The sequence below is a fragment of the Ambystoma mexicanum genome, chromosome 9 (genome assembly GCF_040938575.1).
Source record: "Ambystoma mexicanum isolate Mex_15411 chromosome 9, UKY_AmexF1_1, whole genome shotgun sequence".
NCBI classification, from domain to species: Eukaryota; Metazoa; Chordata; class Amphibia; order Caudata; family Ambystomatidae; genus Ambystoma; species Ambystoma mexicanum.
The window spans coordinates 735492134-735515762 of record NC_090931.1 but is presented as its reverse complement, the minus strand read 5'-3'; the positions used below and the strand labels follow the sequence as shown (position 1 = coordinate 735515762).

Below are 23629 nucleotides of genomic sequence, written 5' to 3'. Positions count from 1 at the left end.
AGGTGTTTGAGACTGCTTTTATGCATGGGCTCGAAAGGGTGCCCCCATGAGCTTAGATAGCACCACATTAAGGTCCCACCCTGGTGGTGGGTTCGAAATAGGAGGGCGAAGTCTCTTTACTCCTTCCATGAAGGCTTCAACTACTGGTACTTTCCACCACGAGAGCTAGTTATGGGAAGTGGTGTATGCCGACAGGGCTGCCAGGTGTACTTTCAGTGAGTTAAAAACCAATCCTGCGTCTAGCAGGTGGAGCATGTATGTAACAATAGTGGAAGGAGTGCAATCAACTGGGTTGATTTGTCTACTCTGGCACCAGATAACAAATCTCTTCCACTTGTCAAAGTAACAGTGTCTTGTGTTTGGTTTCCTAGATTCCTTTAGGATGTCCATACACCTCTGTGGTAAAATGAGATGTCCAAACTCTATGACCTCAGGAGCCATGCTGCCAGGTTCATTGAGTTGGGTTGCTGATGCACCGTTTGACCTTGGTGCTGGGACAGTAGGTTGTACCAGGCTGGAAGTTTGATGGGCTCGCACACCGCCATCCTGCGTAGGTGTGGGAACCACGGTTGTCTTGCCCACATGGGAGCAACTAGGACGAGCGTCATCGACTCTCTGTTCATCTTGTTCACCACCTTCCTGATGAGAGGAGTTGGTGGAAAAGCGTACGCAAACATCCCTGACCAGTTCATCCACAGGGCGTTCCCCTGGGAGTCTGGTTGGGGGAACCTGGATGCAAATCCTGGGCATTGTCTGTTTTCGCTTGTGGCGAATAAGTCTATAGTGGGGAAACCCCACTGAGAGAAGATATTTTCTACGACCTCTCTGTGTAGAACCCATTCGTGTTCCTCTGGGAGGGAGTCTCTGCTCAGAGCATCCGCTAGGGAATTGAGCTCCCCTGGAACATGTTGTGATGACAGGAAGATGTTCCGTCTGAGTGCCCATATCCAGATTTTCTGGGCAAGCTTGGACAGATTTGGCGAACGAGTCCCTCCTTGCTTGTTCAGGTAGAACATGGCTGTTGTGCTGTCCGTCCGGATTTGCACTGACAGGTTTAGTAGGTGGGGCTTGAAGCGCTCTGAATACTGCCAGAAGCTCTAGCAGGTTGATGTGGTTCTTGGCCACTGAGGGAGACCAGAGACCCTGAGCTGTGCGGTGGAGATGGTGAGCTCCTCACCCCGTCAGACATGCATCGGTAGCGACTACTGCCTGTACTTCGGGATCGTAAAAGGGTTTTCTCTGTGCAAGATTCTCTCTTGTCCACCAGTGAAAGCTTTGTACTAGTGTTGGCGAAACGACCACTAGATCTTCCCACTGACCACTTGCCTGAGACCATTGTTTCGCCAACCATTCCTGCATGGGACGCATGCGCTGGCGCGCGTGGGGGACCAGGTAAATACATGACGCCATCATGCCCAGTAAACGCATTGCTTTGCGTACCGTTATTTGGTGACCGGACTGATATTGCGGAATTTGCAGTAGTATATTCTGAATTCTTTCCTCTGAAGGAAAGGTCAACCCCTCTGGAGTATCTAGGATTGCTCCTAGGAACTGTTTAGAGGTGCTTGGCACCAGGCTTGACTTTTTCTCGTTGATTGAGAAGCCTAATTTGTGGAGGAGGTCGATAGTCCTTTGAATGTTTGTCCTGCAAATTACTGGGGTTTCCCCCGTTATGAGCCAGTCGTCCAGATAAGGGTACACCGGGATTGCCTCCCTGCGTAGGTGTGCAGCCGCCACCGCCAGTACCTTGGTGAATACCCTTGGTGCCGAAGCTATCCTGAAAGGCAGTATCTTGAATTGGTAGTGCCGACAGTCCACCTTGAAGCGCAAGTACCTTCTGTGCGCTGGGAACATGGAAATATGAAAATAGGCATCTTTCATATCCAAGGTTGCCATGTAATCCCCCTTTTTTAGGAGGGGGATTACCTCTTGTAGCGTAGTCATACGAAACTTTTGGGGCTTGACAAACTTGTTGGCAGGCCGTAAATCCAATACTGGGCGCATTGTCAAATCTTTTTTTGGCACAAGGAAGTAAGTTGAATAAATACCCTTGTTTACCTGGTGTCCCGAGACGAGTTGTATTGCGTCCTTTGCTAGCAGAATGGCGATCTCCTCGAGGAGAATCTTCTGATGTTCTAAAGAGTGTACTCTTTGTCGTGGAGGATGGTTCCGGGGACGCTGCAGTAGTTCTATACAGTACCCTGTGGATACTGTTGACAGCACCCATCTGTCCGATGTGATCCCTTCCCAAGCCTGGGTGAAGTTGGAAATGCGTCCCCCTACTGGGGTTGCGTGAGAAGGGACCCTGAACTGTCACATGCCCGCTCCCGGGGAGCCGACTCAGGCCCTGCGTCCCCGAAAGCGGACATCAAGTCCCCGGGGAAGGTCCCAGCAACCCCTTATAGGGGCCCTTTGGACAGCGTCCGGGCGCCTATGGCGCCAGGCTCATAGAAAACGTCAGTCCTGGCGCCATAGGCGCCAGGCTCATTATGAAAGTGTTTGGGTGCACTTACCTGATGCAGACCATGCTGCAGAACCCCGGCCTCCTTGAGGCCTGAAAGGAACTACTTTACCTGTGGGACTCATTTACCACCCGGGCGTGGTCGGGGAAGGATACATACCTGATTGGAGGAAGGACACATTCTAGGAACTTCTTCCAAGGCTATTTAAACCACACCCGATCAGCCACACGTGCTTCGCGTTGTTCTGCATCTAGCAGCTGGACACTCACCGTGTCTGCTCCTGCATCTTGACTTCTGCCACACCTGCCAGCATCCTGAACCACCTGCAAAGGAAGGGAACAAGAGAACAGAAGAAGGAAAAGGCCTCACCTGCTAAATCTGCATCCCAGAGACATTTCGCCGACAATCCTGAAAAGGAAGACATTTATTTTTAAAAGCACATTGCATCGATCGCTGCAGCGCCGCATTCTACTCGCCTTTACAGGGCGCCTCCATGTTCAGCAGCGACCATCAGGATTCGCAGTCGCGTCCCCGCGCCTAGGGAGAAAAAAACAAGAACAAAGGTGAGAGAAAGAAGGGAAAAGGGAAGCTAAAACTCCATGTCAAGACTTACCTGTTGGGTCATTCCCTTTTCATTTCGGGTCCGCGCCTCATCCAGGCATTTTCGGACCCCGGCCCCTAAGGGGAAAAAGACGCTAGCATTAGAACATTAATGCATGGACACAAGGGGAACCACTTATAGAAAAACTTACCTGGAAGCCAAGCAAGTTTGGTTCTCACCCATCCGAAAATCCAGTGACGTAACTGGATACCAACGCGCCCCTGCATCAGAAGCAGGATGGAGAGCTCGTCCTTCCAGACCCTAAGGTGAGACATGGGGAAGCACAGAAGGGTTTTGAGGAGGGTGAGAGGGGTAAGTGGGAGGCCGATTGCATTACCCCGCAGACAGTTAACCCCCTATTCTCACCTACAGAAGGATACTTCTGCGAGTCAGACAAGTCAGATCTGGGGCCCGGTCCAGTCCGTCTTCCGAACCCTGCGCATCACCTTAGACGAGGTCACAGCAGCGCGAACCAGGCCAGCGCCCCCGTGGGAGTCAGGTGAGCGTTACAGAACTGAGCGTCACTGCTTTGGTGGAGGCGAGCCGCCTCCTTTGCTGGGGCTGCCTCTGCCTTTACCACGTCCTCTCCTATTACCCCTGCCGTAACCCTGGGTAGACTGTTGGCTGTTGTTCCACTGTGTACCCTGCCCCTGGGAATAGTTAGATCCTCTCTGGGAATTTTGGCCGCGTGGGCGACAAAATTACTATTCCCTCTCTGGTTATGGAGCTTATTGGTTAACTGGCCAAGGGACTTGAGTGTCTCGTATTCGTCCTTGGCATTCTTCAGTGCGTCCTCGACCGCCTTACCAAACAACAGATCGGCTTCCACCTGTTTGTCCAACAATGATGCCTGGGTTTCTGCCTTAAAACCAGACTGCCGTAACCACGTATGTCTCTTGATAACAGTGCCTTCTGCTATCAATCTGCCTGCGTTGTCCGCGGTGTCAAAGGTTGCTTTTAAAATGCAACCAGACACGGCTCTACCCTCTGCGGAAATCCGAGCTAACTGGCCCTTTAAGGGTTCTGGTGCAGAGGCTATGAGTGCCGCGACTTCTTCCCACTGATGGCAGTTGTAGCTGGCCAACAGGGTGGTGGAGTTTGCAATCCTTGCCTGAAAGGCGGACGTTGAGGCTACTTTCCTGCCGAAACCATATAGTTTTTTGCTCTCCTTGTCTGCAGGAGCTTCGGACGATGACAAGGGTGTTCCAGCCCTCTTACGAGTGTTAGTGACAACTAGGGAGTCTGGCTTCAGATGTCCTCTTATATAGAGAGGGTCAGACTGGGCTGCCCTGAAAAGTTTTTCAACTCTGGGATTGACTGCTCTGGTGAGGTTCGGGTTCACCAGGGACGGGTCTATTCTTCGCTGAATAGACTTAAGGATAGGGATGGTCTGGGCAACAGGCCTCCTTTCACCTACTAACTCCTCGGCGAAGTCCCTCTCCTCCTGGACACCGTGGGTGTCAATATGGAAATGTTCTGCTGCACGTGCGAGAACCTCGCTCAGGAGGGGTTGGTTATCGACAGGGGAGTCGGTAACCGGGGCTTCCTTTTCTACCAGGCAATCTACTCTGTAGGTTTCAGGGTCTTCCTCCTCCTCTTCTTGGTCCTCATCGTCCCCATAGTAGCCCGTCCCGGTTTGCTCTTCTACCATGCCAAAATCTTGGTCCTCACCAAAGGAAGTCTCTCCTTGATATAGTGAGTATGGTCGTGAGTATGGTTGTACCTCGAAGGGGTCTGTAGACCTCATTGGTGTCTCAAACCGGGGCTTCTTACTCGGGGGGATAGGATCATTAGAGCCTGAGGGAGTAGCCCTTTGTGGATCATATGAAAGGAAATGGTCTGGATTTTTATCGTAAAAATCTGCCAAGGAAGACATCCTTGACATGACCCCATCTATGTCATCACTGGACCATTTTTGGAACTGGGAATGACTCTCTCAGAAAGTTCTGGAGATTTACTCTTTGAAATATCAGCAGACCTGGTCTTGTCTGCCTGTTTAGGAGGAGTGGAGTGTTTTACAGGTGTGGAAGAGTGCAGAGGCTGCTTATGCTGTTTTCCCCCCTCCCCGTGAGTGGAAAAGTGTTTTCCCTGTCCCTTTGTGGCTCCGGAGGTTTTCGACGCCTGGCGTCGAGGATCGGGGGTAGAGTCCCTGTCCTTCGAACGTGGAGTCGTGCTGATCTTGTCTGCGGGCTCCGACTCCTGGAGTGCGGCCTGGGGGTGGAAGCAGTCTTCGTCTTCCGACGATCGAACTTCCGTTAGCCTAGGGAGCGAGGCACTCTTGGCAAGAGTAGATGATTGCCTGGAGTCTTGCGGCGATCTCGAACGCCCAGAGGACACCGACTCGGACCGTTCTGTTTGTGCCTCTTTCCGAGCACTCGACGTCGTCGAGTCTCGGTTGGACTTCGTGTGGGTGGTGTGTGAAGCGCCTGTGTCGCCGGGGGTCTTCCCCATAGCCGCCCTGTCGGACGACCTTCCGAGGTCGGGGACCTGCGCTCGGCTGTCTTTCGACGCCGTGATGCCCTCGCCATCCGAAAGCACGGCGTCGCTGCCATCGCTGAAGGCACCCTCCGCTGCCATGGCCGCCTGCCTGGCGGGCCCAACGCTAGGGTATTTGCGATTGCACTTGGGGCAGAATTGAAAAGGGGTACCCTCCATACGCACCTTGAGGCAGCGGGCTGTTAAGTGTAGGAAATGTATAAGGTGTACCTATATACCAAGAGTGTAGAGTATGTCCAACCCCCCACTCTCCCTACTTGCAGGGCCGAGGCCAGAATCCGTCGTGCAGCAGCCGACGGTCAATTTCTTCTCCAGTCGGCGTCGAGTGCCGAAGTTGGGATGGGGAAGGATGTCAATAAATCAATATTTTAGCAAAAGTATGGCTAAGGCCAGGGGACTCCGCAAAATGCTTCCAACCAGTATGGCAGAAAACAATCAATATATATATATATATCTCTCTCTCACCCTCTCTCTCTCTCTCCCCCTCTCCCTCTCCCCCTCACCCTTTCCCCCCCCCCCACCTGGTCAGATCTCCTCATTCCTCTCTGAATGGGCGGACCTTTCCTCTTCCCTCCTGGTCTCGATCACTCCACTCCTCCTTTTTGGGGACTTTAACATCCACCTGGATGCTTCCTGTCCTTCCTATGGACTCTTTCGTGACCTCTGTGACTCTCTCTCACTCTCCATTCTCCCCTCTGGCCCGACTCACTCTACAGGGCACACTCTGGATGTTCTGATCTCCTCAGACCTTCCCCTTTCTATCCCTCTCACCACTCTGCTCTCCTGGAGTGATCACGTTCTCCTTTCCTCCCAGCTCACCCTCTCTTCCCCCCAGGCTAAGCCAATTCCAGCACTGCCACCCACCTTCTCGGTTATCCGACCCATGAAGTGTGTGTCAGTTGAGGCTTTTGCCACCATTTTCTCACCCCGCCCCCCCACCCCCCTTTGGCTGACTCACACCCTGACACAGCCCTTTTCAAGCTCCACTTTGCTATATCTGATACTCCCGTCATGAGGATCCGCTTGAAGCCCAAATCCAAGTGCAATTCCAGGTATGACTCAGACCTCGTCACCCTCAAACGCAAGTGGCTGAGCAGAAATGGTGTGCTTCTGGTACACCCTCTGACAAACTGGTCTGCCACCTGCTCCAAAGGCAATACCATCTCTCTGTCCGCACCAAGAAGAGAGCTCACATCCAATCCTGCGTCTCTGCGGCATCTAACAACTTGGCCAAACTCTTTAAAATCTGCAAGGAACTGGTCAATCCTGCTGCAGTCTCTACCTCTCCTTCCCTTCCCAGGCCCTCTGCACAGCTCTGGCTTCTCATTTCATTTCTAGAATTCAGGACATCATGTCCTCTCTCTCTTCCTCTCTCCCTCACCCCTCTACTCCCTGCTCTTCCTCGGGCCCTTCTTCGGTTACCGCTCCTCCCTCCTTCTCTGCCTTTCCCCAGTTCTCCCCAGACGAGGTTTCGAGACAAGTCCGATCTGTCTCATCAAAACAGGTTCATCCCTGTTCCTCCAAAACCATCAAGGACCATATGGACTCCCTGGCTCCTGCTCTGGCCGATTTCTGCAACCACTCCTTCGCCACTGGAGTCTTCCCATCCCCCCTGAAGCACTCCCTTGTGCACCCTCTTCTTAAGAAACCCTCTGCCAACCTGTCCTGCCCAGCTAACTATCGCCCAATCTCCATCACCCCCTTCCTGGGCAAACTCCTGGAAAAGCTGGCCATCTCCCAGCTTAATCTCATACTGAATCTGTTTGTTGTCTTCATGGCCATCAGTCTGGCTTCAGAGCTGCCAGAAGCACGGAAACTGCTCTCCTGAACATCCGTGAAGACCTGCTCTCAAACCTTGAATCCAACACCCCCTGTGTCCTCATATTACTTGAGCTCTCTTCTGCCTTTGACACAGTCAACCATGCCATCCTGCTCAACCGTCTCTGTGATAACCTGGGTATCACCGGTCAGGCCCTGGCATGGCTGACTTCTTTCCTCTCTGATCGACACTCCCAGGTCGAACTTGGGTCCTTCCTTTATCTCTATCTCTACTTGTGGTGTCCCCGAGGGGTCCAACCAATACCTGGCACTTCTTCCCCACCACATCACCGCTCTCTACCCCAACTTCCAGTGCTATGCGGATGACACTCTGCTCATTTTCAGGCTACCTTCAGCCACCTCTTTTCCATCTCTCATCTCTGTCTGTCTGCTATCCAGGAGTGGTGTGCCGCCAATGATCTCTGCCTTAATGCCAGTAAGACCGAGATTCTCCTCATCGGCACACCCGCTCGCTCCTTTCCCGTCTGTTAGGCAGAAACCTGTGCAGTTCCCTCTGGGACCACTGCAAAAGATTTAAGACTACAGGTGTTTGGCAGTAAACCCACTTGGTAGCAGTCTGTAACACACAGATTCACTTGGTAGCTGTGGCTGAGCAGTCAGACTTCCCTCAATAAGAGTTAGGCAGTATACAGAGTATTCCGAATAGGTCAAAAGAACACAGTAGAACAAGCAAACACTGACCAGAGCTTGGTGTAAAAGAGATATAATTATTTATTTAAAACCACATCTAATAAAACACACAGGCACTAGTATTAAGCAGTTCAAAAACACGGTCACTAAAAGATATACACTCCCTTAAAAGAATATTAGACAAGTATTAAGTAAAGCCCCACTTATTTTCAGACAGCGGTGAGCGCTTAACGCAGATGGCACTCTAATAATTCGGTTTAAAAAGGGAGAGAAAGGCAGAGCATAAATTGAAACAGATCCCAACACTTTCAAAAGAATACAGCAAGAGAGGAAGCCAGAGTCAAACCGTGAAGTTAGAGTTCAGAAATCCGTATCCACTTTAAGAGGATCAGAACGAAATGTGTCCAAGGTCACACAGTTGAAAAGTGCACAAAAGTCTCGAAAAGGTTCAGAAAGAGTTGGACCAAAAGAAAGGGACCAGTTAGATGGTGAAGCCGGCCAGCCCAGTCCAGAAGGTTAAGGGATTATTATTACCTTGTAGCAATCTTTAGAAAAGGAGGCCTGGCGGACACGGTACCTTCAAGTGGTGAGAATACCCCAGCGGGGGCAGTTGTTCCTGGCAGCGGATGCAAGTCGGTGCTTCGTCCGGGGGAAGAGAGGATCTCGTCGGGGAGGAAGACAGGAGTCCGTTGCACTGCCAGGGAAGAAACCAGCCGCAGAGTTCTCAGTTAAAAGGAGCGGTCCTTTTATTCGCGGTCCAGTGGTAAGTGGCTATCCGGTTGCCGGGGTGCTTGGCATGGGCAATTCGACCACAAGACGTCCTGGGATGCGAGGAAAAGAAGGTAAACTGGTTGTGCCCACCAGTCAGGGGAAGAAGACTCTCCAGCCGGGAGATCTTCTCTGTCGTCGGGAAGTGGTGAGTCGGTTCCGCCGGGCTCCACCGGTGGTGTCGTCGTAGCAGGTCGGCTCAGCTTCTCCCTCGTCGGATTCTCAGGTCCTGTGGCGACTTCTGAAGTTCCAGTCCCAAAAGCCCTGCTTTTATGCAGCACACCCCCATTCACTCAGCCTAGCTGTCAATCAAACATGCTAAGTGGCCGGCTCACCACTTGGGCCAATCACACAAGAGTGCGACTTGAGTTACCAAGGTAACTCAGTCCAGGGTGCCTAAACCCCCACCCATACCCCCTGTGGTACCCAGACAGAGTGGCACCACTTTTGGAGGCTTCAGTGGAGAAGCCCGCCAAAAAGTGGAACAAAGGGCTCGACTTGGGTTGGAGTCACAGAAGAGAACACAAACGTCATTTTAGAATCGCGTCCTGGCAAAAAATACCAACCGGCCAATTAATATTAAATAAATAAACTGGCGGTATGTTCGAGGCTATGAGAATTAAATAAAGTTGGTAGCCTCGAACAATGGGAAAATCCCATAGAGATATATTCGCGGTCGAATATAAAAAGTAGTATCCACTGCTACCAGCCAAAACTCGATCAGGGGGGGACGGAGACGTGCCCCCTCGACTAACAGACCCCGGGGCAACCGAATTGCCCCGACCAGTACGTCTACAATATGATGGTTTGTACTAGTTTCTGTTCATAATTTGGGACTAGTAAAGCCAATGGTGACTTTACATTCCCTGGAGACAGTAGTCAGTCCCAGGGTATGGAGTCTATGGTGGGGTGTCACTGCACAGAGGGTGCTGTGTAACACACATAGTAAAAACACGAGACCCTATGGTGTAAAGGACCTCATAGCCCCTAAAACGCATTAACAGTCAAAGGAACACCACAAATCATGTCCAAGAGTGGGAGAAAAAGAGTCTCACTCTTGGCAGGTGAGAAAAAACAAACTCTAGAAATCCAGCAAAGCTGCTGGGGGACTCACTAGGTTAGGAAATTCAGCCTAAACAGAGAATTCTCCCTAACACCGTCAATCTCTGGCCGGCCTCTCTTGGCCCTCTTCCTGCTCCCACCTGCGAGTCTAAAAACCTTGGGGTCATCTTCTACTCCACACTCTCCTCACATCTCTAAGGAGTTACACTACCAGCTGCAACTCCTCAGAGGTACTCTTCCTTTCCTCTCCTTCCCCAGAAGCTCACTTTCTCCAGAGCTCTGGTTCTCTCTAGGCTGTACTAATGCAACAGCCTCTTTCTAAACGTGCCTGCTTCTACTCTCTGCCCTCTGCAACTCATCCAGAACAGGACTGCGGGATTGGTCCTTGGCCTCAAGCCCAGGGATCGTATCTCTCCAGGACTGAAATCTCTGCACTGGCTCCCAGTGGCTGCAAGGATTAAGTTAAAAACCCTCTGCATTGTCCACAAGGCCTTCTGGGGACTGGGGCCTCAATACCTTCAACTCTCTCTTCCTAAATATCTTCCTTCTCGAGCTCTTCGCTCATCCGCCTGCAACGCCCTCAGTTTCCGTCGCTTCTCCAAGCAACGAGTTGGTGGTAGATCTCTTTCTTCGGCTGGGCCCTCTCTCTGGAACAGCCTCCCTGCCTCCCTGAAACTTGAGGAGGAGAACCATCTCTGGTTCAGGCAGCACCTCAAAACCTCTCTTTTCTTCCGCTTCCTCTCCCCTGCCTGAAACTGTACTAGTTACCTGGCCACCCTCTGATCTCAGGCCCAGGTCCCCTCCCCCGCCAACTACACACCTGCACTGCCTCCTTGGCAACGCCAGCACTTGGGGACTGTTTTCTGTATCCCTACAGTCCACCCACCAGCACTCGACACCTGATGTCTGCACTTACCCTTGCACTTGCCACCAGTTGGCCCTACTTCTTTTACTGTTTTATTTATTCTATTACCCCATGTACTGCACTGTCCCCACCCCCTTCCTACTCCGCACTTTACCTCTTCCCCCTTCCGCTGCACTTTCGCGATCTGAATGACACTTGGCCTAGTAGGATCGTTGTCTCAGTCTTCTCTCTGTTCCCCCTCCCTTGCTGCGTCGCGCCTTGAAACACTTGGGAATAGACGCGTTATAAATGCCATATCATAGCAGTTTTATGGTTAATCCCCTCTCCTAGTGAGACCCTCAGCGCTTTTTTCTGGACCAGTTTCTTTCGATCCTGAATAAGGGGAGCCTTTTACCCCTCATTCATTCTGATTTGCTCTGACATTGTGGGAACTCGTTATTTTGTTTTACATTATTCTATAGAATCTGCTTTCCTACATATCTCTTAAAGGCATTGGTCTTACACTTTGTAGCACGCAGCACCCTATGTGCTGTGTTGCTGGGAAACCTTTGGGTTCTGCTTTTTGTATTTTCATTTTCCCTAAAAACTTGAAAAGAGGGATACTTTGTATCATTCCTAAAACGTTTACTTACGAGAGATTAGCACACACCACCTTATGTGGAGTCCTAAGGGGATACCTAGTATCCTCCTTCTTTCTGCTCCTTTGACTTTCTAGTCACAGTGACAACCCTAAAGTTATGGCTGGTGGCAGTGGACATGTTCTACTAACTTTTGTGCCATTTTCTACCGCAGACTGTATTCACAGTGTCGGTTATTCACAAAAGGGTCACCTATTATCTAACATGGCGGCTCCCTTCTTGTTTCACCATTTCTTGCGTTGTTGTCCTTTGTTAGCCCTTCTACCATTTTGGGAGGGAGCGGTTTGAATGTGTGTTCTGCCTTTGGCAGGAACCCTTGTGTGTCCCCCGCCTAGGCCTCAGTGTATCTGTGAAGGCAGGAAGCAGGGGAGGAGTTTTACACTCCGATGTCCTTTGTCTGCCAGAGTGCCTGAATGCAACCAGTTCCCACTGGGGGGTTGACTGTCCTGATTGGACAGCCACCCACCCCTTTCTGTAAACTGCTGGGAGAGTTGCAGAGGAGTGAAGGGAAATCCGAATAAAAGGTGAGGTTCCTGAGGCAGAAGGCAAGTCGACCACTGGTACAGAGGATATGAAGCTGAAGACGATCAGAGACGCCTGCAGACCCTGAAACTAGCCCCAAGACAAACTGTAGATCGAGCCATCCCACAAGGTGCTGTGTGACCTTCCAGGGCTGCAAACTGCAAATGCCAAGGGACCTTTTGACCCATTTGCAACGCAACATCTTTGCAAGGCTGAATCAGCCCAGAACTTTGGTGAGCTCCAGTTGGACCTCCAGCGGCATGATCCCACTCATCTAAGTCCCCTCACCCGAGTGCTCGGCTGAAGAACTGAGGAAGATCGACTGGACTATAACCGTCCTTTGTTGGAGCTGATAAAAAGGCACATAAACCGCAGACCAACGTGGGAAACAGTAGAAATCCATGCTGAGTCCTTTCTCATGACTGCTGCTGTGACATTCCATTCAGAGTTCTTCCTTTCGTTACTAGACTAAGGAATCAGGGGACCGGGTCTGCCACTGCTGCACAGGATAAAATCCAGCTACGTTTGCTTCTTCTAACCTAAGGTATTGTGGGGCTAAAGGCAGAACTTGCCTTAAGCCGAACAGCCACTCCAGTGTGACTGGAGTGCGTTAGAAGGGTTTTGGGTGTCCACAGATACCTCTGGCCCAGGCCTAACAACTTGTGTCGTAGCAAGGAGTCCTGCGCAGGGTCCCTATAACTTGTGTTATCTTGCAAAGCATTTTTATTCTAGTAACTAAAGCGTCCTGAGGAACTTTGCCTTTTCAGCTGCTAGATAAGACTTTGTTCCACTGCTATGCTAACTTTTGGATAGTAAGGGATTTGACTGCCAAAGCAATAGATAGCCTTGAAAAGAGTTACTACAAAGTGAATTGTTGCTAAAGTATGAATAACCCTCCCTTTCCTTCCTACAGACTTTGTCTGATGTGACATTATTACCAGAATGCAATTACTGTTTATCTGTAATCTGTGAGAGTGCATAGTACTACTAGTAATACAGTGGAACTCTCAATGTCATTCTCTGTAACAATTATAACCGCAAGCAACTATTGAAGCAGTCACCTTTGAAAGTATTGTGAATAATTCCTATGTGTATTGGTTAGTCTAAAAAAGTGTTTACTTGCCTGCCTTGTGTATATAAATTAAATATATTTGAATATAACTTTCGGTGTGTAAGAGTTTCTTTGGACTAGTGTATTGACTGGGTTCAGTGTACTTACCCTACAACTCATATCCTCCTCCTAAAATGAGCCTGGCTGTTGTGCCATTTTACCATATCCATTGGGTAGTACAGACTTATACTAAGTAGTTAGGGACCTGTAAAACAAGGGATCGTTTTATTTTAGTCTTACCTCAAGTGGACTTTGGGAAATCTCCCCTAACACCTACTCTCCTATTTGTGGGTACTTACCGATTGCATGACATGGTTCCCTGACCACAAAATGGATGCAAAGGATTGTTCCCTGAAGGACCCATCAAAATAGCAACCTGGTGTGAGAGGTTCAGTGGGGCTCCACAACGAGGCAGCGCTGTGAAGCCCCATAGAGATGAGTGTGTATGTCATTTATGGTCGTGGACTTTCTGACATTCCATATTTGGAGCCCACACCAACCATGGATGGACCAGGCTTAATATATGCATGGGTGTTTGGGATTCACATCTTGAGGCTTCTCCCAGGAATAACTAAGCCCAAGAAGATTTGAATGTGGTGATCAGCATTATTTGGATGGCTCCATTTCCTTGACTAAGTGGGTGCACTTACGTCACTTCAGACAGGTCACCTACCTATATACTGTGTAGACCGTTGTTAGGAAAGATTACTCTTTTAAGCACCTTTCCCTCCATTTGTATGGACCCTCAGACTTTCTACTTTTATTTTGAATCTGGCCTGACCGACTACAGTGAAGTCTTCAGGTTCACTACACTGATTTTTGCTTATTTGCCATGGGGAAACTGACATGTCCTTCAGGCTGTCAGTACAGGGAAACATTATTTCCCTAAGTGTTGCTACTCGGTTGCCACTTTTGGTAATTTTTATCATTGTACAATGCATCTTACAATGCAGTACAACGGGGTACACGTTTTGTTTTACCCTACACTAGAGAATTTCTGGTTACTTTAGGTGTGCATAAGGTACAAGCTGGTGGCAGCAGTTACTTTTTGCTATTATTTTGTGTGTTTTGGTTTAGCCTCACCGCGTTTGGCTACCTACAGTTGTTAATGTCCAAACATGACCGTGCCACAAGGTTTTTCGTTCATCCCTCGGACATCCTGTCAATAACCCTTCTTCCTGACCTGAGGACAGGAAAATACTTATATGGCCATATAGTGCTAGAGAAAGATGAGGATTTACGCTGGCTATTTCAGGGCTATGTGTGTTTGCTGCCAGGAAGTGGGTTGGGACTGTCTGGTCCCAATCCACAAACTGGTTTCAGTGTGTCTGAGTGGTATGCATAAGCTGTGCAACTGGGGTGTGTGTGTGTGTATATCTGAGTGGTATGCATAAGCTGTGCTACTGGTGTGTGTGTGTGTGTGTGTGTGTGTATCTGAGTGGTATGCATAAGCTGTGCTACGTGTGTGTGTGTCTGAGTGGTATGCATAAGCTATGCTACTGGGGTGTGTGTGTGTCTGAGTGGTATGCATAAGCTGTGCTGTGTGTGTGTGTCTGTCTGAGTGGTATGCATAAGCTGTGCTGCGTGTGTGTGCGTGTGTGTGTGTGTCTGTGAGTGGTATGCATAAGCTGTGCTGCGTGTGTGTGTCTGTCTGAGTGGTATGCATAAGCTGTGCTGCGTGTGTGTGTGTCTGTCTGAGTGGTATGCATAAGCTGTGCTGCGTGTGTGTGTGTGTGTCTGTCTGAGTGGTATGCATAAGCTGTGCTGCGTGTGTGTGTGTGTCTGTGAGTGGTATGCATAAGCTGTGCTGCGTGTGTGGTTGTGTGTCTGTCTGAGTGGTATGCATAAGCTGTGCTGCGTGTGTGTGTGTGTGTGTGTCTGTCTGAGTGGTATGCATAAACTGTGCTGTGTGTGTGTGTGTGTGTCTGAGTGGTATGCATCAGCTGTGCTGCGTGTGTGTGTGTGTGTGCGTGCGTGCGTTTAGATTGGTTAGTGGGAGTTTTGACCCTTACCTACTTTTTGGATAAGTAGAGGAGCCCTATATCGGTTCCAGAGGGATCCTGGAATAAACCTGAAGGAGCCAAGTATCCTGTCCAGCTTCCAGACGAGTGAGGAGACCTGAGAACCGTTGGAAAAGGCCTGGCAACCAACTTCTGCTGCTGCTGCTGTCCCTGGAGGGCCCTGTCTGGCTAGTGATCTCCAGAAGTCCTGCAAAGGAGCCTCGACCCTTGGGGTGGTGTGAATAATCACCCTCAACATCAGTTTTAAGTCAAGCGAAGAAGAGCCATCGGAAGCGCCCAGTGGTTGGCCAGCTCCGAGTTTGGGCTACAGCCCGGCAGACATTGCGGTTCCGCATTGAGGGTCAGAACTTTGGTTATTGACAGTGTATGCTACAGGAGTATTCTCTGCCAAATTTCATGGTTGCAGCATTGAGGGAACCCAAAATAAGAGAAGTCTGACTGTGTCAAATTTGTGTCCCCTGTGTCACCGTGCATTGGGTCCGTCATCCAAAACAGATTTCCTGCATCCACTCCTGTGCCGAGAGGGGTCCTCCTGCATCGAGTTCTTCTGCATTCCTCATCCTCAAGATCTTGCGCCAGCATTTGTTGCCGACCAGAGAAGTGTTTGAACCTGCAACCCCTAGGCACAAAGGACCGGATCTGATGGTCGGGGAAAAATGACCATGGACCCTCTTCTGAAGACCTGCCAAGTCCTAAGAAGAATCAGAATATGGGGGGGGGTGAGTTGTAACAGTACTTACCTGAACCCCATATTTCCCTTTTAAAAGTTTGGTATCTTTTGTAAAGCTTTCCAGCAGTTTGGCTTTGCACTCGCTTGCTCACGCTAGCATTCCGAAAAAAGTGGGGGACCCTTTTATTCACTAGAACAACTTGTCCTCTACCCATTGGAACTCTTCATTGGACTTCAGAAGCCCTCCACTAACCTTTTCCTGTCTCACACATTTTTGGTGAACTTTTGGGCATAAGGCCCCATACATCTTAAAGTTAGTGTGGTCTCTCTGTGGCCCTGTAGTGCTGCATACTAATACCGTTCTTCCTTTGCAGGGGGTTGTTATGTATTTTGCCCTACTGAAGTGATTGTATATAGGTGTCATTTATTAGTCTTGTGTGATAATATTACATGCTTGTAGTCATTTTTCTTAGTGTTATATGGCCATAAATAAATACAGTATTTGTACAACTGTTTGTCTAAGTGTGTTCCTTGACTTTTTACTGTGTGGACTCATTGAGGGCCCCTTACCAGGCTCACCCTTCCTGAGACTTAGCCTTGACCACTCGCCTAGCTACCTTGAACTGGTCTGGCTACAGCTCCCAGAGTTGTCACTTTCACTAAACTAGGTTGGCCTCCTATACATCTGTCCACCAGGTCAAAGTCAGGAAATCCAGTCTTAACAATAATTGTGTGTGGTTATATGCTACAAAGTACCTGGAAACGTGGTTTCTTAAGGAGCCCTCTGACGGTTTTCTGAATAGTTTTCAACCTACTGAATGGGGGTGCGGAGGTTGTTCATGGTCGTCATTTTGGCGGCCTATTAATCCTGGTAAAATCCTGCAGGGAAATGTCTTTGATTAGTTCCATTGATGTTTGTTCAGGAGCTCTCGCCACCCATGAAGGAGAGAAGAGGATCCAAAGTAGGAACCCTCCCGTCCCTTGCACACTGTCTATATTCCACCAAAGAGGCGGCAACTAATTATAGATACATGTTCACCTCAATTGTCAAATTTATCAAGGAATTGTTTTTCCAATAGTTGTCTAAATAAATACTCTATGAATACAGTCTGTATAAAACAAAAACAAACAAGTGTTTTAATCACAAGTTGAAGAAATATAACAGTAAGCAAAAACACATTCCTCGAGTTCAATACAAAGATGGCTTTAAGTGTTTCAAGGGGAGATCCCTCTTCATCAGAAGCCTGAATTGAACTGTAGTTGGTTGAAGTTCAAATAATGTCCAGAAGGATGAGCAAGAAACATTCTGTTATCCATGATGACATTCATATAGTAGTTTACGTGCCAATGCATTCAATCATAGTGTATATACATAGACATTTATTCATACCTCCTTATCTAAGTGAAAACGTACCAATCTCCTAAGAGTTCAAGAACAATTTGACAATGCATAGCTAGCTATATTTGCAACCCTGGTCAATTTAAAGGACAACATGACCTAACCATAGTAACCGACTGAATGAGAGTCTTGGTGAATATCCTTAAAGTTGAAAGAAATTGACTATTCCCTATAGCCTCCACATGTTTATATGGATCAAGAGAACAAATGTGACCTGCTACAGTATACACAGTGGCAATGTGCCTTATATTTATATACTCATCTCTAAATATTCATCTCTAAATATTGACATCACCAGGACTGACCTAGAGATGAGTATCGTTGATATTTAAAATACCCCATGAGCATAAAGAGACAGGTATATGTGACTTATTATTGTTAGACGCGCTCACCTATCAGTGAAGAGAAAAACTTGAGGTGGTCAGAGGAAGGGCGCACAGGATATAATCACAGGGCGTCCAGTTGATCATGAAGTACACGACTAAAAGTGACCAGTAGCCTAGAAATTCAGAGTAACAGAAATATACAGAGCAAACAGTGAAGGCTTTGTGAAACAAAGTCAAGCAAATGATAGCCGTCCAATGTATAGGTATCAATCTTCGTATTATAACACAGGACTCACCCTGAACTTGAGTTGTCAAATATATTAAACAGGCAGAGGCTGCTTCTAGCGAGATTAAATACTGACATCTATGATGTTTGGCTTGCAAAAGAGGCAATGATCTATGGCGTGAGTAACCGCTAGCAAAGATAATAAATAGATCCTGGTTATTGGAGAGCATGAAGTGCCACATGGGAGCTATTAATACAGAGTAACTAGGTATATACCTGAGAATACTTGGCTGGCCGGTCAATGAAATTGAAAGAATAGGTGGAGTGCAGCATCCAAGAGACCACCAGAGTGGCACTGCAACCGGGCCTGGTTTGAGCCTGGCTTTATATGGCATGCATCTCGCCACCCAGATCAGGTTAATCACTGTGCAGAGAGTGGACATAATGATAGTTAATGTGTACTGACACATGGGGGTGTGTAACCTGGCTGTGTTTATTGACCAAGTAACTGCAACTATTAATGATTCGTGTGACACATTTCCGGGTGGTCAAAACATGTTGGAAGGGGTTCTAACTCAACCAGCATGTACTCAGATGCAGAGTGGTCATCAATTTTGAAGAAGGCACTGAAAGAACTGCATGGTTCTAGTTGGTTGAAGAATTTAGTGGCCTGGGTCTTACCATGTTGAAAGGTGCTTTTTCTGGGTATTTTCCCAGCAAACACACATGGTCGAATGGCCAGTCGAGCTCAACAATTGACTATATATTTGTTGTCTGTAAGGGTCAGATTGACATTTGTAAATCTTTTCAAATTGTGCACTCCAAATTTATTGTATACTTGTCTCGTCTTTGAGGTTGCAGCGTAAAACCCACGGGCAGTAGAGCTCATGTCAGTGGGTTTGAGGGTAAACGCAGGTGGAAACAGAATTTCCTGGAATGCGAGTTCAGTATCCAAAGTAAATCAAGGTCTAGAAACATACCTTACCTTTATTTCTCAAGACTGGCAATTTAACACACCGACAGTGGGGAACTATGGGGGGTTCATGGAAGATCTTCTGGAATTTAGCCTGGGGGGCATGAAGGGTGGTGGTCATGGTCAATCTAAATTCTACCCGCACACTTATGATGCTGAACTGTGCAGGGGGAGAAAGAAAAGAAAAAAACAAAAAAAGAACGAGGATGCAGATAAAAATACTAAAATAAATGTGTGAGTTAACCCCTCAAGTTGTGCAGGTCAGAATTAAGAGAGTGAAACAGTCATTTAGGAACTGACTTCCGGGCATTAGAGCCCTAAGAGGTCAGAGAGATGTAGAATGCATGCTCTCAGTCCTGCAAAATAAAAACCTGCAGGCGTTTTGGTGACTTTTGAGTGACTAACACCTTGCAATCGAATCTGCAAATTAATTCTGTTTCTGAGCAGGGCTGAGTAACCCATTATTTCAAGTTATTTGTCTTGTCTGAATCCTGCTTTGGAAGCAAGAGTGTAGCCTGGTTCCCCAGATTGAAACTTGGAGGTTGATGGTGGTCACGGAACATATCGAAGACATCATTTTAAAGATCAGCACCTCGTGAGCTCCGGGCCCAAACAAACTTTCCAATTTGCCGTTTAAAGGTAACCCCTCAGCCCGGTCTAGGATTCTGGCAAATTTATTTGAGCAAGTGGTAGAGTCCAATAGTTTCCCTAGCACCTGGTCAACCGCTTACATTGTACCAGTATTTAAGAAAGGGTAACGCTTGGATCCCAGAAACTATCGTCCGATAGCCATACCTGACACCGACAGCAAGTTTTTTGTGGCCTTGCTGTTGGAGCATCTCAAGTGTTGGAAAAAATATCTGGTGATAATCACAAAATGGCAGACTGGTTTTCGTAGGTTTTTGCAAATAGGTTTGAAGGGGTGTTTGAGGGGGGTAAGAAATGGTGCGAAATAAAAACTGGCGATGGAATTACATGGTACCATGGATCGTAGCCTTTTGTGGGCAAAGTTGGAAAGGTGGTGGATCCCACAGGGGTTGCTGTGACTTATAATTTGGATCCACAGTACTTTGAAAGTGCAAATAAGACTGGATCAGGCAAGGTCTTTGTCGCACAGTGTTCGCACCTTTGGAGTGGTCAGGCAGGGTTGTGTTCTGGCACCCTGCCCGTTTAACCTATATATGCCGGACATTGGAAACTTTTTGGAAACTGCTGCGTTTGCTATGTCCAAAATTCATAATTTAAAACCAATATGGATGGCATATGCCGATAATTTTTTAATATTTGACTGTACAGTGATTGGACTGCAGCATTAACTCACTGCTATTACAAACTAAGCCGTCTCATTCTCTCAAAATCAACGCAAATAAAACAAGTGATGCATTGCACAAAAAAGACAAAACTCACGAGATTTCATTGGAAAGTTGTTTCAGAGTGTTTAGAGAGGGTCCAAAGTTTCATTTACCTGGGATTTTCTATCCCAGTGAGACCTCAAAAATTACAAGTGAAAGCTCTTTCAAATCAGTTGACACGAGGTTCTCTCTAATCCCAATCTTGAAGTTTTAGGAGGGTAAAATCATCCCAAAATGTTTTTATGGAATAGAGGTTCATGCATTTGGTCTTTTAGATGCTTTAGAGCTTTTAGAAGGACGTGTGTGGAGAAGAGCCCTGAGGGTGCCGAGCTCTGTAGCCATCAGATATGAGCTTGGCCTCTACTTATTAAAATGCAGGGCTCAATGGACATTTTTATCATTTTATTACAATATTTTAAACCCCTTGAATGAATCCCTGTTTTCCGATTTGAAGTTTATTATTTTTTTATCAATCTGTTTATTGTTTTCATAACAAATAATACACATCAAAGTACGACTTATGCAAATTACAGTTAAAGTCCATACATATTTCCGTGTTGACATGAGAGCGCCGCCTCCCAAGGTGCCGGTGTGGTGAGCTGGTAGGGGGAACGGTGAAGGTCTGGGCCTTCCTTCCCATCCATTCGTATATCCCACATCTTCGCGAATTTCCCAGGACTGCCCCAGCCTCTGTAAACCCTTTTTTCTAGGCCCATACAACGGTCCATTTCCGCCGACCACTGGCTTAATTTTGGGCGCTCCACTGAGCCCCAGGATGCGGCTATCAACCTTTTGACGAGTCCCATTGCTACAGCCAGGAAGGTTTTCTCGTATTTGTTGAAGTCTGTGTCCTCCCATATTCCCAGCAGTGTCATTTTCAGCTACAAGGGGACCCGGGCCCCCATTACAGTGGACAGTTTTTGCATACATTTAGCCCAGAGGATTCTGACTTGTGTACATTCCCAGAGTGTGTGATAAAAAGTGCCTACTTACCTACTGCATATGAGGCAAGTGTCACTATCTATCTTGCCCGATCTGGTGAGCATTGTGCGGGAGTAGTATACCCTATGGAGAATTTTGGATTGCATCAACCGCAACCGTGCCGCTATTCCCACCTCCCTCAGGAACATCAAGGCCTCTACCCATTCCTCCAGTTCTATCCTTCCTAGAACCCGTTCCCACTTCTTTTGCAAGATGGTAAGATATGCAGCCCCGAATGCCGAAAGTACTTGATACAAAGTGGACGAGACCTTGGCAGGGATGCCTGCATTAAATAAGTTAGCCTTGAGCTGGTATTTGCTAGGAACATCTCCCAGGGAGGGGAATTGGGCTGCAATGGCGTGAGATATTTGCATGTATCTGAACCCCTCTCCTGTTGATAGGTCATATTGCTGTTGTAGTTCCTCAAACGACCAAAGTCGTCCGTCTTGTGTGATGTCTGCCAGGGTGTCTATCCCGTTCACCGCCCAGCTCTCCAAGTACACCATATTCAACAGTTCCCCAAGGTGTGCATTGTGCCATATGGGCTAGTCAAGAGTCGGCTTCCAGCCCCACCCCATATCTTGTTGGGCCTCCCCCCAGACCTGGCACGCGTATCTTATTAGTCCAGATAGGGTCCTCAGGTATCACTCTCCTCCCCACCCCCCATTTAGGGCCTGCCTGGACATCCGGCCTCTCAACCTTTTCCGCTCTGCGGCGATGTGCGGGAGTCATTGGTCCCCATGTAGCCAGTCAACCTTTTGACGAGTGCAATTGCTTCACTGTCCCTAGCTGGGCTGCCCGATAGTATCTGCGCAGGTTGGGTAAGCCTATTACTCCCTCCCACACTGACCGCTGCAACGTCTTCAATGCCACTCGTGGTTGTTTCCCCCCCTCAAAGGAGCCCCTTCAAGAATCCCTCAATTGCAGCGAAGACCTTCTTTGGAATTGGGAGAGGGGCGTTCTGTGGAGCATATAGGAATTTGGGCAAAGACAGCATCCTGAACAGGCCGTCTTGCCCTGTAGGGTTAGAGGGAGGGATTGCCAATGGGTGGTATCTAATTGTGTTCATTACAGGGGTTAGATTGAGCTGGATCTAATCCGCCAAGCATGGGCTCAGATGGATTCCCAGGTATTTGAATCCTGTTGCAGCTATTTGATATGGGCATTCTTGGGGAAGCCATGTCACCTCTACCTGTATTGGGAAAAGGACAGTTTATTTTGAGTCCACTAAAGTTTTGGTATTCCTGTAATATTCCCGTCACGACCGAGCACAAGGCTTTGGGGTTGTTCATATATATTAAGAGGTCGTCCGCATAAAGTGATACCCTATTCCCCCCCCCAAGGCCATTTAAATCCCCCCAATTTGGGCTTTCTCTGAGTTGTATTGCTAGGGGTTCTATTGCAAGAATGAAAAGCAGCGGTGAAAAGGGATATCCCTTCTGCGTGCCTCTCTCCAGTGCGAAGGTCCGAGAGGTGACCCCATTCACTCTTACCATTGCTTCAGGGGAGGTGTATAATAGCCGGACCCAAGCCAGGACATTTTCGCCAAATCCCATGCAGCGTGTTATTTCCCAAAGTGATTCCCACCGCACGGGATCGAGGGGCGTCTCGAAGTCTATGGCAAGGAGCGCCAACTTGGTCGGGTATTTCGGTTGCTAAATCGATGGCGAGCTGTGCACGCTGTATGTTCATTTCCATGGATTTAGAGGGCCTGAACCCGGACTGGTCCGGGTGTATCAGCGAGCCTATCACCCGCATTAAACGATTGGACAGTACTCGGGGGGCCAGGGGCTTGGCCTCCCCATTTATTAGGGATATTGGCCTGCAAGAGGCGCAATATTCCAGGGATTTGCCCGGCTTCGGCAGGACCACTATGTTCACCTTTTTGAGGTCAGGCAGAAGATCCCCATCTAGTTTGCACTGCAGAAAGAGGCGGTGTAGATGGCCACATACCTTCTCCCCCAGCTGCTTCCATATCTCTATTGGAAACCCATTGGGCCCCAGTGCCTTCCCGGTCTGCAGCTGTGCGACTGCTGCAGAGACCTCTTCCGAGATGTCTGCTTCCAATCCGAAGGCTTGTTGAGCAGAGAGCCGCGGGATAGGCACCCGGCCCAATGCATCCGGGTCCTAAGCATCACGGTCCCCCTTCCCCACGCTATGTAGCGCCTCAGAAAATTGCGTGAAGGCCCCGGCTATATCTGTGTCGCAGGTAATTTCTTCCCCCTGGGAATCTCGCAGGGCGCACATGTGCCCGGATCCTCTGTCCCGCCTTTCTAACCAGGCCTTCATTTTACCCCCTTTGTCCCTCGTCTTAGTCTGGCCAAGTGTGCTTCTTTAGCGTTATCTAATGCAATGTTGCGTAGCGCTTCTTGCGCTGTGACTAGCGACCGCTTGGCTTTCTGTACCCCAGAGGAGAGGAACTCCACCTCCATCTGTTGTACCTCTCTCTCTCTGCCTTCTCTACCTCTGCCACATGCTGCCTGCCACTATTGAAAGGGCCTCCCCCGCAGCATGGCCTCATACCCTTCCCAGAGCGTAACTGGGCTGTCCAACGTCCCTGTGTTTACCTCAAAATATTCGTCGGTCTTTGCTGCTAGGCAGGCCATCCACAAATTTGCGGTCCCCTAGGTAATAGGTGTTGAGGCACCAGCTCCCTTTGGGCTTTGCCCTCCCATTTGTTAGTTCCA

At 48.6% G+C, this 23629-nt stretch overlaps 1 protein-coding gene across 4 annotated transcripts in view; it reads right to left on the bottom strand.

Annotated features, from left to right (window-relative positions):
- LOC138488560 (asparagine synthetase domain-containing protein 1-like) overlaps positions 1-23629 on the bottom strand; it is a 205245-nt gene that overhangs the window by 173912 nt on the left and 7704 nt on the right. The window contains exon 1 of one of the 4 annotated variants that reach the window (XM_069615636.1): positions 17477-17499. The exons of the other annotated variants lie outside the window; for them this stretch is intronic. The gene's annotated coding sequence lies outside the window, so the exon portion shown is untranslated. Of the gene's footprint in view, positions 1-17476; positions 17500-23629 lie in introns of those variants that run through there. 4 annotated transcript variants of the gene reach the window in all.